The sequence below is a fragment of the Lithobates pipiens genome, unplaced genomic scaffold, assembly GCF_037356315.1.
Source record: "Lithobates pipiens isolate NorthernLeopardFrog02 unplaced genomic scaffold, aLitPip1_a1.2 Scaffold_8, whole genome shotgun sequence".
In the NCBI taxonomy this organism is placed as follows: Eukaryota; Metazoa; Chordata; class Amphibia; order Anura; family Ranidae; genus Lithobates; species Lithobates pipiens.
The window spans coordinates 577,780,323-577,797,697 of record NW_027507903.1 but is presented as its reverse complement, the minus strand read 5'-3'; the positions used below and the strand labels follow the sequence as shown (position 1 = coordinate 577,797,697).

At 48.0% G+C, this 17,375-nt stretch overlaps 13 non-coding genes across 13 annotated transcripts; all 13 read right to left on the bottom strand.

Moving 5' to 3' along the window:
• Positions 1-1,122: 1,122 nt before the first annotated feature.
• LOC143964922 (U4 spliceosomal RNA) lies at positions 1,123-1,263 on the bottom strand. Its single transcript, XR_013271362.1, has one exon. It is a non-coding gene; the product is annotated as a U4 spliceosomal RNA (small nuclear RNA).
• Positions 1,264-2,523: 1,260 nt separating this feature from the next.
• Positions 2,524-2,664, bottom strand: LOC143964921 (U4 spliceosomal RNA). The gene has a single exon (XR_013271361.1). It is a non-coding gene; the product is annotated as a U4 spliceosomal RNA (small nuclear RNA).
• A 560-nt stretch (positions 2,665-3,224) lies between these two features.
• On the bottom strand, positions 3,225-3,297 carry TRNAK-UUU (transfer RNA lysine (anticodon UUU)). The gene has a single exon. It is a non-coding gene; the product is annotated as a tRNA-Lys (tRNA).
• Positions 3,298-3,924: 627 nt separating this feature from the next.
• LOC143965116 (U4 spliceosomal RNA) lies at positions 3,925-4,065 on the bottom strand. The gene has a single exon (XR_013271524.1). It is a non-coding gene; the product is annotated as a U4 spliceosomal RNA (small nuclear RNA).
• A 1,260-nt stretch (positions 4,066-5,325) lies between these two features.
• Positions 5,326-5,466, bottom strand: LOC143964919 (U4 spliceosomal RNA). The gene has a single exon (XR_013271360.1). It is a non-coding gene; the product is annotated as a U4 spliceosomal RNA (small nuclear RNA).
• Positions 5,467-6,732: 1,266 nt separating this feature from the next.
• LOC143964918 (U4 spliceosomal RNA) lies at positions 6,733-6,873 on the bottom strand. The gene has a single exon (XR_013271359.1). It is a non-coding gene; the product is annotated as a U4 spliceosomal RNA (small nuclear RNA).
• A 1,624-nt stretch (positions 6,874-8,497) lies between these two features.
• LOC143964917 (U4 spliceosomal RNA) lies at positions 8,498-8,638 on the bottom strand. The gene has a single exon (XR_013271358.1). It is a non-coding gene; the product is annotated as a U4 spliceosomal RNA (small nuclear RNA).
• Positions 8,639-9,898: 1,260 nt separating this feature from the next.
• On the bottom strand, positions 9,899-10,039 carry LOC143964916 (U4 spliceosomal RNA). Its single transcript, XR_013271357.1, has one exon. It is a non-coding gene; the product is annotated as a U4 spliceosomal RNA (small nuclear RNA).
• Positions 10,040-11,299: 1,260 nt separating this feature from the next.
• LOC143964915 (U4 spliceosomal RNA) lies at positions 11,300-11,440 on the bottom strand. The gene has a single exon (XR_013271356.1). It is a non-coding gene; the product is annotated as a U4 spliceosomal RNA (small nuclear RNA).
• Positions 11,441-12,700: 1,260 nt separating this feature from the next.
• On the bottom strand, positions 12,701-12,839 carry LOC143965106 (U4 spliceosomal RNA). Its single transcript, XR_013271516.1, has one exon. It is a non-coding gene; the product is annotated as a U4 spliceosomal RNA (small nuclear RNA).
• Positions 12,840-14,079: 1,240 nt separating this feature from the next.
• On the bottom strand, positions 14,080-14,220 carry LOC143964914 (U4 spliceosomal RNA). Its single transcript, XR_013271355.1, has one exon. It is a non-coding gene; the product is annotated as a U4 spliceosomal RNA (small nuclear RNA).
• A 1,260-nt stretch (positions 14,221-15,480) lies between these two features.
• LOC143964913 (U4 spliceosomal RNA) lies at positions 15,481-15,621 on the bottom strand. Its single transcript, XR_013271354.1, has one exon. It is a non-coding gene; the product is annotated as a U4 spliceosomal RNA (small nuclear RNA).
• Positions 15,622-16,881: 1,260 nt separating this feature from the next.
• Positions 16,882-17,022, bottom strand: LOC143964911 (U4 spliceosomal RNA). The gene has a single exon (XR_013271353.1). It is a non-coding gene; the product is annotated as a U4 spliceosomal RNA (small nuclear RNA).
• Positions 17,023-17,375: the final 353 nt, after the last annotated feature.

Here is a 17,375-nt window from a genome sequence, read left to right as displayed (position 1 = left end):
TGGGCATTGTTTACCCACTGAATAGTGTTAGCATTTGAAAGAACTAAGGAGAATCTAAAGGGACAGGGCCCCTCGGTTGTCAGATAGGTTTCTCCCACAGCAGCCCTGAAGGGCCACTGGGAGCATATGTGTCTGAACAGCTATGCTGCTGAAAAAAGACCAAGGTGGAAGGATTTGGGCCCTTTGTTGAAAGTTTGCTAGATAACATGCCTGAACTGGAGCCCAGGTAAGCTGCCATAGACAAGGGTATTTGGGAAATATTTGGTCAAGCAATCACCTTCAGCCACCTTTATTTCTGGCAGATTACAGGAGCCTAGAAAGGGGGAAGTTAGGACATTTCATCTCTCTGAGCATTCCTCACAGATGTGCATAAAGACTGCCCTATTGGCAGCTCCAGGGGCTCAAGGGTTGGTGAGAGGCACCGCCCGAACAGGGACTTGAACCCTGGACCCTCAGATTAAAAGTCTGATGCTCTACCGACTGAGCTATCCGGGCTCTGAAAGCTCCTCCTCCATAGTGGTCCAAGCTGCTTAAATCTTGACATCCATGGTGGAAAAAGACCATCGAGCCAAGGGCACCGGGTGCCTGAAAGCGAAAGTATTTGGCTTGCCCAGGCTGGCTAATCATCCTCTTCCGTTTCATTTTCTGGAACAGGTTGACTATAAAAGGGAGAATCTAACCTGCAACCATGCAGATAGGGTCCAGTCCGGTATAGGTGGAGAACGCCTAAAGTTTCTGCCTTAGTTTTACCTACAGGTCAATGCTCTTTCACCGGAAACAAGGGCCTTGTTTCACCTTGCAAAAAGACACCGCCCAACACGCTTCCAGTATTCTTAATCAGTGACTGGGTTACAAATAAAGACAGTTCACCTTTAGCCTCATGTTGCCAGGTCCAGCAGAAGAAACCCAGGCCAAAAAACGAGGTCAAGGCCACTCTTGAATACAGGCAAGTGAAGAACGAGCAGCGCGTGCCAATCCCAGATTGTTCTACCCAGGCTGGGTGATGACAGAAAAGCTCTCTATAGTGGCACCAGGCACGTGACACACTTCCTCAACTCTAACGCATCTCAGTCTGCACGTAAGAAGCCGTCACTTATCTACTGTTTAAAACACATTGCTCAGTCTCCTCAGAGACTCTCAAAAATTGCCAGTGCTGACTGTATTTCAAGTCATCATGGCGGGGTATTGGGAAAAGTTTTCAATTAGCAATAATCACGCCTCAGGTGAACCTCATTGGCTATGATACTGCCACTGCGCAAAGCTAACCAAATCGGTGCCTGCCAACATCTGCCCTTCATTGAAGGAGAAATTGACATCGAATTGAGACACATAAGTGTCATCCAGTGGGCCGCTGAGCATTCTGGGACTTGGCATGCTAATGAGACAGGGATGATGCATAAGTGGGCATTGTTTACCCACTGAATAGTGTTAGCATTTGAAAGAACTAAGGAGAATCTAAAGGGAAAGGGCCCCTCGGTTGTCAGATAGGTTTCTCCCACAGCAGCCCTGAAGGGCCACTGGGAGCATATGTGTCTGAACAGCTATGCTGCTGAAAAAAGACCAAGGTGGAAGGATTTGGGCCCTTTGTTGAAAGTTTGCTAGATAACATGCCTGAACTGGAGCCCAGGTAAGCTGCCATAGACAAGGGTATTTGGGAAATATTTGGTCAAGCAATCACCTTCAGCCACCTTTATTTCTGGCAGATTACAGGAGCCTAGAAAGGGGGAAGTTAGGACATTTCATCTCTCTGAGCATTCCTCACAGATGTGCATAAAGACTGCCCTATTGGCAGCTCCAGGGGCTCAAGGGTTGGTGAGAGGCACCGCCCGAACAGGGACTTGAACCCTGGACCCTCAGATTAAAAGTCTGATGCTCTACCGACTGAGCTATCCGGGCTCTGAAAGCTCCTCCTCCATAGTGGTCCAAGCTGCTTAAATCTTGACATCCATGGTGGAAAAAGACCATCGAGTCAAGGGCACCGGGTGCCTGAAAGCGAAAGTATTTGGCTTGCCCAGGCTGGCTAATCATCCTCTTACGTTTCATTTTCTGGAACAGGTTGACTATAAAAGGGAGAATCTAACCTGCAACCATGCAGATAGGGTCCAGTCCGGTATAGGTGGAGAACGCCTAAAGTTTCTGCCTTAGTTTTACCTACAGGTCAATGCTCTTTCACCGGAAACAAGGGCCTTGTTTCACCTTGCAAAAAGACACCGCCCAACACGCTTCCAGTATTCTTAATCAGTGACTGGGTTACAAATAAAGACAGTTCACCTTTAGCCTCATGTTGCCAGGTCCAGCAGAAGAAACCCAGGCCAAAAAACGAGGTCAAGGCCACTCTTGAATACAGGCAAGTGAAGAACGAGCAGCGCGTGCCAATCCCAGATTGTTCTACCCAGGCTGGGTGATGACAGAAAAGCTCTCTATAGTGGCACCAGGCACGTGACACACTTCCTCAACTCTAACGCATCTCAGTCTGCACGTAAGAAGCCGTCACTTATCTACTGTTTAAAACACATTGCTCAGTCTCCTCAGAGACTCTCAAAAATTGCCAGTGCTGACTGTATTTCAAGTCATCATGGCGGGGTATTGGGAAAAGTTTTCAATTAGCAATAATCACGCCTCAGGTGAACCTCATTGGCTATGATACTGCCACTGCGCAAAGCTAACCAAATCGGTGCCTGCCAACATCTGCCCTTCATTGAAGGAGAAATTGACATTGAGGTGAGACACATAAGTGTCATCCAGTGGGCCGCTGAGCATTCTGGGACTTGGCATGCTAATGAGACAGGGATGATGCATAAGTGGGCATTGTTTACCCACTGAATAGTGTTAGCATTTGAAAGAACTAAGGAGAATCTAAAGGGACAGGGCCCCTCGGTTGTCAGATAGGTTTCTCCCACAGCAGCCCTGAAGGGCCACTGGGAGCATATGTGTCTGAACAGCTATGCTGCTGAAAAAAGACCAAGGTGGAAGGATTTGGGCCCTTTGTTGAAAGTTTGCTAGATAACATGCCTGAACTGGAGCCCAGGTAAGCTGCCATAGACAAGGGTATTTGGGAAATATTTGGTCAAGCAATCACCTTCAGCCACCTTTATTTCTGGCAGATTACAGGAGCCTAGAAAGGGGGAAGTTAGGACATTTCATCTCTCTGAGCATTCCTCACAGATGTGCATAAAGACTGCCCTATTGGCAGCTCCAGGGGCTCAAGGGTTGGTGAGAGGCACTGCCCGAACAGGGACTTGAACCCTGGACCCTCAGATTAAAAGTCTGATGCTCTACCGACTGAGCTATCCGGGCTCTGAAAGCTCCTCCTCCATAGTGGTCCAAGCTGCTTAAATCTTGACATCCATGGTGGAAAAAGACCATCGAGTCAAGGGCACCGGGTGCCTGAAAGCGAAAGTATTTGGCTTGCCCAGGCTGGCTAATCATCCTCTTACGTTTCATTTTCTGGAACAGGTTGACTATAAAAGGGAGAATCTAACCTGCAACCATGCAGATAGGGTCCAGTCCGGTATAGGTGGAGAACGCCTAAAGTTTCTGCCTTAGTTTTACCTACAGGTCAATGCTCTTTCACCGGAAACAAGGGCCTTGTTTCACCTTGCAAAAAGACACCGCCCAACACGCTTCCAGTATTCTTAATCAGTGACTGGGTTACAAATAAAGACAGTTCACCTTTAGCCTCATGTTGCCAGGTCCAGCAGAAGAAACCCAGGCCAAAAAACGAGGTCAAGGCCACTCTTGAATACAGGCAAGTGAAGAACGAGCAGCGCGTGCCAATCCCAGATTGTTCTACCCAGGCTGGGTGATGACAGAAAAGCTCTCTATAGTGGCACCAGGCACGTGACACACTTCCTCAACTCTAACGCATCTCAGTCTGCACGTAAGAAGCCGTCACTTATCTACTGTTTAAAACACATTGCTCAGTCTCCTCAGAGACTCTCAAAAATTGCCAGTGCTGACTGTATTTCAAGTCAGAATGGCGGGGTATTGAGAAAAGTTTTCAATTAGCAATAATCACACCTCAGGTGAACCTCATTGGCTATGATACTGCCACTGCGCAAAGCTAACCAAATCGGTGCCTGCCAACATCTGCCCTTCATTGAAGGAGAAATTGACATTGAGGTGAGACACATAAGTGTCATCCAGTGGGCCGCTGAGCATTCTGGGACTTGGCATGCTAATGAGACAGGGATGATGCATAAGTGGGCATTGTTTACCCACTGAATAGTGTTAGCATTTGAAAGAACTAAGGAGAATCTAAAGGGACAGGGCCCCTCGGTTGTCAGATAGGTTTCTCCCACAGCAGCCCTGAAGGGCCACTGGGAGCATATGTGTCTGAACAGCTATGCTGCTGAAAAAAGACCAAGGTGGAAGGATTTGGGCCCTTTGTTGAAAGTTTGCTAGATAACATGCCTGAACTGGAGCCCAGGTAAGCTGCCATAGACAAGGGTATTTGGGAAATATTTGGTCAAGCAATCACCTTCAGCCACCTTTATTTCTGGCAGATTACAGGAGCCTAGAAAGGGGGAAGTTAGGACATTTCATCTCTCTGAGCATTCCTCACAGATGTGCATAAAGACTGCCCTATTGGCAGCTCCAGGGGCTCAAGGGTTGGTGAGAGGCACCGCCCGAACAGGGACTTGAACCCTGGACCCTCAGATTAAAAGTCTGATGCTCTACCGACTGAGCTATCCAGGCTCTGAAAGCTCCTCCTCCATAGTGGTCCAAGCTGCTTAAATCTTGACATCCATGGTGGAAAAAGACCATCGAGCCAAGGGCACCGGGTGCCTGAAAGCGAAAGTATTTGGCTTGCCCAGGCTGGCTAATCATCCTCTTCCGTTTCATTTTCTGGAACAGGTTGACTATAAAAGGGAGAATCTAACCTGCAACCATGCAGATAGGGTCCAGTCCGGTATAGGTGGAGAACGCCTAAAGTTTCTGCCTTAGTTTTACCTACAGGTCAATGCTCTTTCACCGGAAACAAGGGCCTTGTTTCACCTTGCAAAAAGACACCGCCCAACACGCTTCCAGTATTCTTAATCAGTGACTGGGTTACAAATAAAGACAGTTCACCTTTAGCCTCATGTTGCCAGGTCCAGCAGAAGAAACCCAGGCCAAAAAACGAGGTCGAGGCCACTCTTGAATACAGGCAAGTGAAGAACGAGCAGCGCGTGCCAATCCCAGATTGTTCTACCCAGGCTGCGTGATGACAGAAAAGCTCTCTATAGTGTCACCAGGCACGTGACACACTTCCTCAACTCTAACGCATCTCAGTCTGCACGCAAGAAGCCGTCACTTATCTACTGTTTAAAGCACATTGCTCAGTCTCCTCAGAGACTCTCAAAAATTGCCAGTGCTGACTGTATTTCAAGTCATCATGGCGGGGTATTGGGAAAAGTTTTCAATTAGCAATAATCACGCCTCAGGTGAACCTCATTGGCTATGATACTGCCACTGCGCAAAGCTAACCAAATCGGTGCCTGCCAACATCTGCCCTTCATTGAAGGAGAAATTGACATTGAGGTGAGACACATACGTGTCATCCAGTGGGCCGCTGAGCATTCTGGGACTTGGCATGCTAATGAGACAGGGATGATGCATAAGTGGGCATTGTTTACCCACTGAATAGTGTTAGCATTTGAAAGAACTAAGGAGAATCTAAAGGGACAGGGCCCCTCGCCCTCGGTTGTCAGATAGGTTTCTCCCACAGCAGCCCTGAAGGGCCACTGGGAGCATATGTGTCTGAACAGCTATGCTGCTGAAAAAAGACCAAGGTGGAAGGATTTGGGCCCTTTGTTGAAAGTTTGCTAGATAACATGCCTGAACTGGAGCCCAGGTAAGCTGCCATAGACAAGGGTATTTGGGAAATATTTGGTCAAGCAATCACCTTCAGCCACCTTTATTTCTGGCAGATTACAGGAGCCTAGAAAGGGGGAAGTTAGGACATTTCATCTCTCTGAGCATTCCTCACAGATGTGCATAAAGACTGCCCTATTGGCAGCTCCAGGGGCTCAAGGGTTGGTGAGAGGCACCGCCCGAACAGGGACTTGAACCCTGGACCCTCAGATTAAAAGTCTGATGCTCTACCGACTGAGCTATCCGGGCTCTGAAAGCTCCTCCTCCATAGTGGTCCAAGCTGCTTAAATCTTGACATCCATGGTGGAAAAAGACCATCGAGCCAAGGGCACCGGGTGCCTGAAAGCGAAAGTATTTGGCTTGCCCAGGCTGGCTAATCATCCTCTTCCGTTTCATTTTCTGGAACAGGTTGACTATAAAAGGGAGAATCTAACCTGCAACCATGCAGATAGGGTCCAGTCCGGTATAGGTGGAGAACGCCTAAAGTTTCTGCCTTAGTTTTACCTACAGGTCAATGCTCTTTCACCGGAAACAAGGGCCTTGTTTCACCTTGCAAAAAGACACCGCCCAACACGCTTCCAGTATTCTTAATCAGTGACTGGGTTACAAATAAAGACAGTTCACCTTTAGCCTCATGTTGCCAGGTCCAGCAGAAGAAACCCAGGCCAAAAAACGAGGTCAAGGCCACTCTTGAATACAGGCAAGTGAAGAACGAGCAGCGCGTGCCAATCCCAGATTGTTCTACCCAGGCTGGGTGATGACAGAAAAGCTCTCTATAGTGGCACCAGGCACGTGACACACTTCCTCAACTCTAACGCATCTCAGTCTGCACGTAAGAAGCCGTCACTTATCTACTGTTTAAAACACATTGCTCAGTCTCCTCAGAGACTCTCAAAAATTGCCAGTGCTGACTGTATTTCAAGTCATCATGGCGGGGTATTGGGAAAAGTTTTCAATTAGCAATAATCACGCCTCAGGTGAACCTCATTGGCTATGATACTGCCACTGCGCAAAGCTAACCAAATTGGTGCCTGCCAACATCTGCCCTTCATTGAAGGAGAAATTGACATTGAGGTGAGACACATAAGTGTCATCCAGTGGGCCGCTGAGCATTCTGGGACTTGGCATGCTAATGAGACAGGGATGATGCATAAGTGGGCATTGTTTACCCACTGAATAGTGTTAGCATTTGAAAGAACTAAGGAGAATCTAAAGGGACAGGGCCCCTCGGTTGTCAGATAGGTTTCTCCCACAGCAGCCCTGAAGGGCCACTGGGAGCATATGTGTCTGAACAGCTATGCTGCTGAAAAAAGACCAAGGTGGAAGGATTTGGGTCCTTTGTTGAAAGTTTGCTAGATAACATGCCTGAACTGGAGCCCAGGTAAGCTGCCATAGACAAGGGTATTTGGGAAATATTTGGTCAAGCAATCACCTTCAGCCACCATTATTTCTGTCAGATTACAGGAGCCTAGAAGGGGGGAAGTTAGGACATTTCATCTCTCTGAGGATTCCTCACAGATGTGCATAAAGACTGCCCTATTGGCAGCTCCAGGGGCTCATGGGTTGGTGAGAGGCACCGCCCGAACAGGGACTTGAACCCTGGACCCTCAGATTAAAGGACAGCACAGTGGTGTAGTGGTTAGCACTCTCACCTAGCAGTAAAAAGGGTCACTGGTTCAAATCCCAACCATGACACTTCCTGCTTGGAGTTTGCATGTTCTCCCTGTGCCTACGTGGGTTTCCTCCGGGTACTCCGGTTTCCTCCCACAATCCAAAGACATGCAGGTAGGTTAATTGGCTTCTGTCTAAAATTGTCCCTAGTATATGAATGGGGACTTTGGATTGTGGGCTCCTTGAGGGTAGGGACCGATGTGAGTGTGCAATGTACAGGGATAGGGGCAATTGCAGACACTCAGGTTGAACTGGATGGACTGGTGTCTTTATTCAACCTAACAAACTATGAAACTATGAAACTATGAAAGGTCTGATGCTCTACCGACTGAGCTATCCGGGCTCTGAAAGCTCCTCCTCCATAGTGGTCCAAGCTGCTTAAATCTTGACATCCATGGTGGAAAAAGACCATCGAGCCAAGGGCACCGGGTGCCTGAAAGCGAAAGTATTTGGCTTGCCCAGGCTGGCTAATCATCCTCTTCCGTTTCATTTTCTGGAACAGGTTGACTATAAAAGGGAGAATCTAACCTGCAACCATGCAGATAGGGTCCAGTCCGATATAGGTGGAGAACGCCTAAAGTTTCTGCCTTAGTTTTACCTACAGGTCAATGCTCTTTCACCGGAAACAAGGGCCTTGTTTCACCTTGCAAAAAGACACCGCCCAACACGCTTCCAGTATTCTTAATCAGTGACTGGGTTACAAATAAAGACAGTTCACCTTTAGCCTCATGTTGCCAGGTCCAGCAGAAGAAACCCAGGCCAAAAAACGAGGTCGAGGCCACTCTTGAATACAGGCAAGTGAAGAACGAGCAGCGCGTGCCAATCCCAGATTGTTCTACCCAGGCTGCGTGATGACAGAAAAGCTCTCTATAGTGTCACCAGGCACGTGACACACTTCCTCAACTCTAACGCATCTCAGTCTGCACGCAAGAAGCCGTCACTTATCTACTGTTTAAAACACATTGCTCAGTCTCCTCAGAGACTCTCAAAAATTGCCAGTGCTGACTGTATTTCAAGTCATCATGGCGGGGTATTGGGAAAAGTTTTCAATTAGCAATAATCACGCCTCAGGTGAACCTCATTGGCTATGATACTGCCACTGCGCAAAGCTAACCAAATCGGTGCCTGCCAACATCTGCCCTTCATTGAAGGAGAAATTGACATTGAGGTGAGACACATAAGTGTCATCCAGTGGGCCGCTGAGCATTCTGGGACTTGGCATGCTAATGAGACAGGGATGATGCATAAGTGGGCATTGTTTACCCACTGAATAGTGTTAGCATTTGAAAGAACTAAGGAGAATCTAAAGGGACAGGGCCCCTCGGTTGTCAGATAGGTTTCTCCCACAGCAGCCCTGAAGGGCCACTGGGAGCATATGTGTCTGAACAGCTATGCTGCTGAAAAAAGACCAAGGTGGAAGGATTTGGGCCCTTTGTTGAAAGTTTGCTAGATAACATGCCTGAACTGGAGCCCAGGTAAGCTGCCATAGACAAGGGTATTTGGGAAATATTTGGTCAAGCAATCACCTTCAGCCACCTTTATTTCTGGCAGATTACAGGAGCCTAGAAAGGGGGAAGTTAGGACATTTCATCTCTCTGAGGATTCCTCACAGATGTGCATAAAGACTGCCCTATTGGCAGCTCCAGGGGCTCAAGGGTTGGTGAGAGGCACCGCCCGAACAGGGACTTGAACCCTGGACCCTCAGATTAAAAGTCTGATGCTCTACCGACTGAGCTATCCGGGCTCTGAAAGCTCCTCCTCCATAGTGGTCCAAGCTGCTTAAATCTTGACATCCATGGTGGAAAAAAACCATCGAGCCAAGGGCACCGGGTGCCTGAAAGCGAAAGTATTTGGCTTGCCCAGGCTGGCTAATCATCCTCTTCCGTTTCATTTTCTGGAACAGGTTGACTATAAAAGGGAGAATCTAACCTGCAACCATGCAGATAGGGTCCAATCCGGTATAGGTGGAGAACGCCTAAAGTTTCTGCCTTAGTTTTACCTACAGGTCAATGCTCTTTCACCGGAAACAAGGGCCTTGTTTCACCTTGCAAAAAGACACCGCCCAACACGCTTCCAGTATTCTTAATCAGTGACTGGGTTACAAATAAAGACAGTTCACCTTTAGCCTCATGTTGCCAGGTCCAGCAGAAGAAACCCAGGCCAAAAAACGAGGTCGAGGCCACTCTTGAATACAGGCAAGTGAAGAACGAGCAGCGCGTGCCAATCCCAGATTGTTCTACCCAGGCTGCGTGATGACAGAAAAGCTCTCTATAGTGTCACCAGGCACGTGACACACTTCCTCAACTCTAACGCATCTCAGTCTGCACGTAAGAAGCCGTCACTTATCTACTGTTTAAAACACATTGCTCAGTCTCCTCAGAGACTCTCAAAAATTGCCAGTGCTGACTGTATTTCAAGTCATCATGGCGGGGTATTGGGAAAAGTTTTCAATTAGCAATAATCACGCCTCAGGTGAACCTCATTGGCTATGATACTGCCACTGCGCAAAGCTAACCAAATCGGTGCCTGCCAACATCTGCCCTTCATTGAAGGAGAGATTGACATTGAGGTGAGACACATAAGTGTCATCCAGTGGGCCGCTGAGCATTCTGGGACTTGGCATGCTAATGAGACAGGGATGATGCATAAGTGGGCATTGTTTACCCACTGAATAGTGTTAGCATTTGAAAGAACTAAGGAGAATCTAAAGGGACAGGGCCCCTCGGTTGTCAGATAGGTTTCTCCCACAGCAGCCCTGAAGGGCCACTGGGAGCATATGTGTCTGAACAGCTATGCTGCTGAAAAAAGACCAAGGTGGAAGGATTTGGGCCCTTTGTTGAAAGTTTGCTAGATAACATGCCTGAACTGGAGCCCAGGTAAGCTGCCATAGACAAGGGTATTTGGGAAATATTTGGTCAAGCAATCACCTTCAGCCACCTTTATTTCTGGCAGATTACAGGAGCCTAGAAAGGGGGAAGTTAGGACATTTCATCTCTCTGAGCATTCCTCACAGATGTGCATAAAGACTGCCCTATTGGCAGCTCCAGGGGCTCAAGGGTTGGTGAGAGGCACCGCCCGAACAGGGACTTGAACCCTGGACCCTCAGATTAAAAGTCTGATGCTCTACCGACTGAGCTATCCGGGTTCTGAAAGCTCCTCCTCCATAGTGGTCCAAGCTGCTTAAATCTTGACATCCATGGTGGAAAAAGACCATCGAGCCAAGGGCACTGGGTGCCTGAAAGCGAAAGTATTTGGCTTGCCCAGGCTGGCTAATCATCCTCTTCCGTTTCATTTTCTGGAACAGGTTGACTATAAAAGGGAGAATCTAACCTGCAACCATGCAGATAGGGTCCAGTCCGGTATAGGTGGAGAACGCCTAAAGTTTCTGCCTTAGTTTTACCTACAGGTCAATGCTCTTTCACCGGAAACAAGGGCCTTGTTTCACCTTGCAAAAAGACACCGCCCAACACGCTTCCAGTATTCTTAATCAGTGACTGGGTTACAAATAAAGACAGTTCACCTTTAGCCTCATGTTGCCAGGTCCAGCAGAAGAAACCCAGGCCAAAAAACGAGGTCGAGACCACTCTTGAATACAGGCAAGTGAAGAACGAGCAGCGCGTGCCAATCCCAGATTGTTCTACCCAGGCTGCGTGATGACAGAAAAGCTCTCTATAGTGTCACCAGGCACGTGACACACTTCCTCAACTCTAACGCATCTCAGTCTGCACGTAAGAAGCCGTCACTTATCTACTGTTTAAAACACATTGCTCAGTCTCCTCAGAGACTCTCAAAAATTGCCAGTGCTGACTGTATTTCAAGTCATCATGGCGGGGTATTGGGAAAAGTTTTCAATTAGCAATAATCACGCCTCAGGTGAACCTCATTGGCTATGATACTGCCACTGCGCAAAGCTAACCAAATCGGTGCCTGCCAACATCTGCCCTTCATTGAAGGAGAAATTGACATTGAGGTGAGACACATAAGTGTCATCCAGTGGGCCGCTGAGCATTCTGGGACTTGGCATGCTAATGAGACAGGGATGATGCATAAGTGGGCATTGTTTACCCACTGAATAGTGTTAGCATTTGAAAGAACTAAGGAGAATCTAAAGGGACAGGGCCCCTCGGTTGTCAGATAGGTTTCTCCCACAGCAGCCCTGAAGGGCCACTGGGAGCATATGTGTCTGAACAGCTATGCTGCTGAAAAAAGACCAAGGTGGAAGGATTTGGGCCCTTTGTTGAAAGTTTGCTAGATAACATGCCTGAACTGGAGCCCAGGTAAGCTGCCATAGACAAGGGTATTTGGGAAATATTTGGTCAAGCAATCACCTTCAGCCACCTTTATTTCTGGCAGATTACAGGAGCCTAGAAAGGGGGAAGTTAGGACATTTCATCTCTCTGAGCATTCCTCACAGATGTGCATAAAGACTGCCCTATTGGCAGCTCCAGGGGCTCAAGGGTTGGTGAGAGGCACCGCCCAAACAGGGACTTGAACCCTGGACCCTCAGATTAAAAGTCTGATGCTCTACCGACTGAGCTATCCGGGCTCTGAAAGCTCCTCCTCCATAGTGGTCCAAGCTGCTTAAATCTTGACATCCATGGTGGAAAAAAACCATCGAGCTAAGGGCACCGGGTGCCTGAAAGCGAAAGTATTTGGCTTGCCCAGGCTGGCTAATCATCCTCTTCCGTTTCATTTTCTGGAACAGGTTGACTATAAAAGGGAGAATCTAACCTGCAACCATGCAGATAGGGTCCAATCCGGTATAGGTGGAGAACGCCTAAAGTTTCTGCCTTAGTTTTACCTACAGGTCAATGCTCTTTCACCGGAAACAAGGGCCTTGTTTCACCTTGCAAAAAGACACCGCCCAACACGCTTCCAGTATTCTTAATCAGTGACTGGGTTACAAATAAAGACAGTTCACCTTTAGCCTCATGTTGCCAGGTCCAGCAGAAGAAACCCAGGCCAAAAAACGAGGTCGAGGCCACTCTTGAATACAGGCAAGTGAAGAACGAGCAGCGCGTGCCAATCCCAGATTGTTCTACCCAGGCTGCGTGATGACAGAAAAGCTCTCTATAGTGTCACCAGGCACGTGACACACTTCCTCAACTCTAACGCATCTCAGTCTGCACGTAAGAAGCCGTCACTTATCTACTGTTTAAAACACATTGCTCAGTCTCCTCAGAGACTCAAAAATTGCCAGTGCTGACTGTATTTCAAGTCATCATGGCGGGGTATTGGGAAAAGTTTTCAATTAGCAATAATCACGCCTCAGGTGAACCTCATTGGCTATGATACTGCCACTGCGCAAAGCTAACCAAATCGGTGCCTGCCAACATCTGCCCTTCATTGAAGGAGAAATTGACATTGAGGTGAGACACATAAGTGTCATCCAGTGGGCCGCTGAGCATTCTGGGACTTGGCATGCTAATGAGACAGGGATGATGCATAAGTGGGCATTGTTTACCCACTGAATAGTGTTAGCATTTGAAAGAACTAAGGAGAATCTAAAGGGACAGGGCCCCTCGGTTGTCAGATAGGTTTCTCCCACAGCAGCCCTGAAGGGCCACTGGGAGCATATGTGTCTGAACAGCTATGCTGCTGAAAAAAGACCAAGGTGGAAGGATTTGGGCCCTTTGTTGAAAGTTTGCTAGATAACATGCCTGAACTGGGGCCCAGGTATGCTGCCATAGACAAGGGTATTTGGGAAATATTTGGTCAAGCAATCACCTTCAGCCACAGGAGCCTAGAAAGGGGGAAGTTAGGACATTTCATCTCTCTGAGCATTCCTCACAGATGTGCATAAAGACTGCCCTATTGGCAGCTCCAGGGGCTCAAAGGTTGGTGAGAGGCACCGCCCGAACAGGGACTTGAACCCTGGACCCTCAGATTAAAAGTCTGATGCTCTACCGACTGAGCTATCCGGGCTCTGAAAGCTCCTCCTCCATAGTGGTCCAAGCTGCTTAAATCTTGACATCCATGGTGGAAAAAGACCATCGAGCCAAGGGCACCGGGTGCCTGAAAGCGAAAGTATTTGGCTTGCCCAGGCTGGCTAATCATCCTCTTCCGTTTCATTTTCTGGAACAGGTTGACTATAAAAGGGAGAATCTAACCTGCAACCATGCAGATAGGGTCCAGTCCGGTATAGGTGGAGAACGCCTAAAGTTTCTGCCTTAGTTTTACCTACAGGTCAATGCTCTTTCACCGGAAACAAGGGCCTTGTTTCACCTTGCAAAAAGACACCGCCCAACACGCTTCCAGTATTCTTAATCAGTGACTGGGTTACAAATAAAGACAGTTCACCTTTAGCCTCATGTTGCCAGGTCCAGCAGAAGAAACCCAGGCCAAAAAACGAGGTCGAGGCTACTCTTGAATACAGGCAAGTGAAGAACGAGCAGCGCGTGCCAATCCCAGATTGTTCTACCCAGGCTGCGTGATGACAGAAAAGCTCTCTATAGTGTCACCAGGCACGTGACACACTTCCTCAACTCTAACGCATCTCAGTCTGCACGTAAGAAGCCGTCACTTATCTACTGTTTAAAACACATTGCTCAGTCTCCTCAGAGACTCTCAAAAATTGCCAGTGCTGACTGTATTTCAAGTCATCATGGCGGGGTATTGGGAAAAGTTTTCAATTAGCAATAATCACGCCTCAGGTGAACCTCATTGGCTATGATACTGCCACTGCGCAAAGCTAACCAAATCGGTGCCTGCCAACATCTGCCCTTCATTGAAGGAGAAATTGACATTGAGGTGAGACACATAAGTGTCATCCAGTGGGCCGCTGAGCATTCTGGGACTTGGCATGCTAATGAGACAGGGATGATGCATAAGTGGGCATTGTTTACCCACTGAATAGTGTTAGCATTTGAAAGAACTAAGGAGAATCTAAAGGGACAGGGCCCCTCGGTTGTCAGATAGGTTTCTCCCACAGCAGCCCTGAAGGGCCACTGGGAGCATATGTGTCTGAACAGCTATGCTGCTGAAAAAAGACCAAGGTGGAAGGATTTGGGCCCTTTGTTGAAAGTTTGCTAGATAACATGCCTGAACTGGAGCCCAGGTAAGCTGCCATAGACAAGGGTATTTGGGAAATATTTGGTCAAGCAATCACCTTCAGCCACCTTTATTTCTGGCAGATTACAGGAGCCTAGAAAGGGGGAAGTTAGGACATTTCATCTCTCTGAGCATTCCTCACAGATGTGCATAAAGACTGCCCTATTGGCAGCTCCAGGGGCTCAATGGTTGGTGAGAGGCACCGCCCAAACAGGGACTTGAACCCTGGACCCTCAGATTAAAAGTCTGATGCTCTACCGACTGAGCTATCCGGGCTCTGAAAGCTCCTCCTCCATAGTGGTCCAAGCTGCTTAAATCTTGACATCCATGGTGGAAAAAGACCATCGAGCCAAGGGCACCGGGTGCCTGAAAGCGAAAGTATTTGGCTTGCCCAGGCTGGCTAATCATCCTCTTCCGTTTCATTTTCTGGAACAGGTTGACTATAAAAGGGAGAATCTAACCTGCAACCATGCAGATAGAGTCCAGTCCGGTATAGGTGGAGAACGCCTAAAGTTTCTGCCTTAGTTTTACCTACAGGTCAATGCTCTTTCACCGGAAACAAGGGCCTTGTTTCACCTTGCAAAAAGACACCGCCCAACACGCTTCCAGTATTCTTAATCAGTGACTGGGTTACAAATAAAGACAGTTCACCTTTAGCCTCATGTTGCCAGGTCCAGCAGAAGAAACCCACGCCAAAAAACGAAGTCGAGGCCACTCTTGAATACAGGCAAGTGAAGAACGAGCAGCGCGTGCCAATCCCAGATTGTTCTACCCAGGCTGCGTGATGACAGAAAAGCTCTCTATAGTGTCACCAGGCACGTGACACACTTCCTCAACTCTAACGCATCTCAGTCTGCACGTAAGAAGCCGTCACTTATCTACTGTTTAAAACACATTGCTCAGTCTCCTCAGAGACTCTCAAAAATTGCCAGTGCTGACTGTATTTCAAGTCATCATGGCGGGGTATTGGGAAAAGTTTTCAATTAGCAATAATCACGCCTCAGGTGAACCTCATTGGCTATGATACTGCCACTGCGCAAAGCTAACCAAATCGGTGCCTGCCAACATCTGCCCTTCATTGAAGGAGAGATTGACATTGAGGTGAGACACATAAGTGTCATCCAGTGGGCCGCTGAGCATTCTGGGACTTGGCATGCTAATGAGACAGGGATGATGCATAAGTGGGCATTGTTTACCCACTGAATAGTGTTAGCATTTGAAAGAACTAAGGAGAATCTAAAGGGACAGGGCCCCTCGGTTGTCAGATAGGTTTCTCCCACAGCAGCCCTGAAGGGCCACTGGGAGCATATGTGTCTGAACAGCTATGCTGCTGAAAAAAGACCAAGGTGGAAGGATTTGGGCCCTTTGTTGAAAGTTTGCTAGATAACATGCCTGAACTGGAGCCCAGGTAAGCTGCCATAGACAAGGGTATTTGGGAAATATTTGGTCAAGCAATCACCTTCAGCCACCTTTATTTCTGGCAGATTACAGGAGCCTAGAAAGGGGGAAGTTAGGACATTTCATCTCTCTGAGCATTCCTCACAGATGTGCATAAAGACTGCCCTATTGGCAGCTCCAGGGGCTCAAGGGTTGGTGAGAGGCACCGCCCGAACAGGGACTTGAACCCTGGACCCTCAGATTAAAAGTCTGATGCTCTACCGACTGAGCTATCCGGGTTCTGAAAGCTCCTCCTCCATAGTGGTCCAAGCTGCTTAAATCTTGACATCCATGGTGGAAAAAGACCATCGAGCCAAGGGCACTGGGTGCCTGAAAGCGAAAGTATTTGGCTTGCCCAGGCTGGCTAATCATCCTCTTCCGTTTCATTTTCTGGAACAGGTTGACTATAAAAGGGAGAATCTAACCTGCAACCATGCAGATAGGGTCCAGTCCGGTATAGGTGGAGAACGCCTAAAGTTTCTGCCTTAGTTTTACCTACAGGTCAATGCTCTTTCACCGGAAACAAGGGCCTTGTTTCACCTTGCAAAAAGACACCGCCCAACACGCTTCCAGTATTCTTAATCAGTGACTGGGTTACAAATAAAGACAGTTCACCTTTAGCCTCATGTTGCCAGGTCCAGCAGAAGAAACCCAGGCCAAAAAACGAGGTCGAGACCACTCTTGAATACAGGCAAGTGAAGAACGAGCAGCGCGTGCCAATCCCAGATTGTTCTACCCAGGCTGCGTGATGACAGAAAAGCTCTCTATAGTGTCACCAGGCACGTGACACACTTCCTCAACTCTAACGCATCTCAGTCTGCACGTAAGAAGCCGTCACTTATCTACTGTTTAAAACACATTGCTCAGTCTCCTCAGAGACTCTCAAAAATTGCCAGTGCTGACTGTATTTCAAGTCATCATGGCGGGGTATTGGGAAAAGTTTTCAATTAGCAATAATCACGCCTCAGGTGAACCTCATTGGCTATGATACTGCCACTGCGCAAAGCTAACCAAATCGGTGCCTGCCAACATCTGCCCTTCATTGAAGGAGAAATTGACATTGAGGTGAGACACATAAGTGTCATCCAGTGGGCCGCTGAGCATTCTGGGACTTGGCATGCTAATGAGACAGGGATGATGCATAAGTGGGCATTGTTTACCCACTGAATAGTGTTAGCATTTGAAAGAACTAAGGAGAATCTAAAGGGACAGGGCCCCTCGGTTGTCAGATAGGTTTCTCCCACAGCAGCCCTGAAGGGCCACTGGGAGCATATGTGTCTGAACAGCTATGCTGCTGAAAAAAGACCAAGGTGGAAGGATTTGGGCCCTTTGTTGAAAGTTTGCTAGATAACATGCCTGAA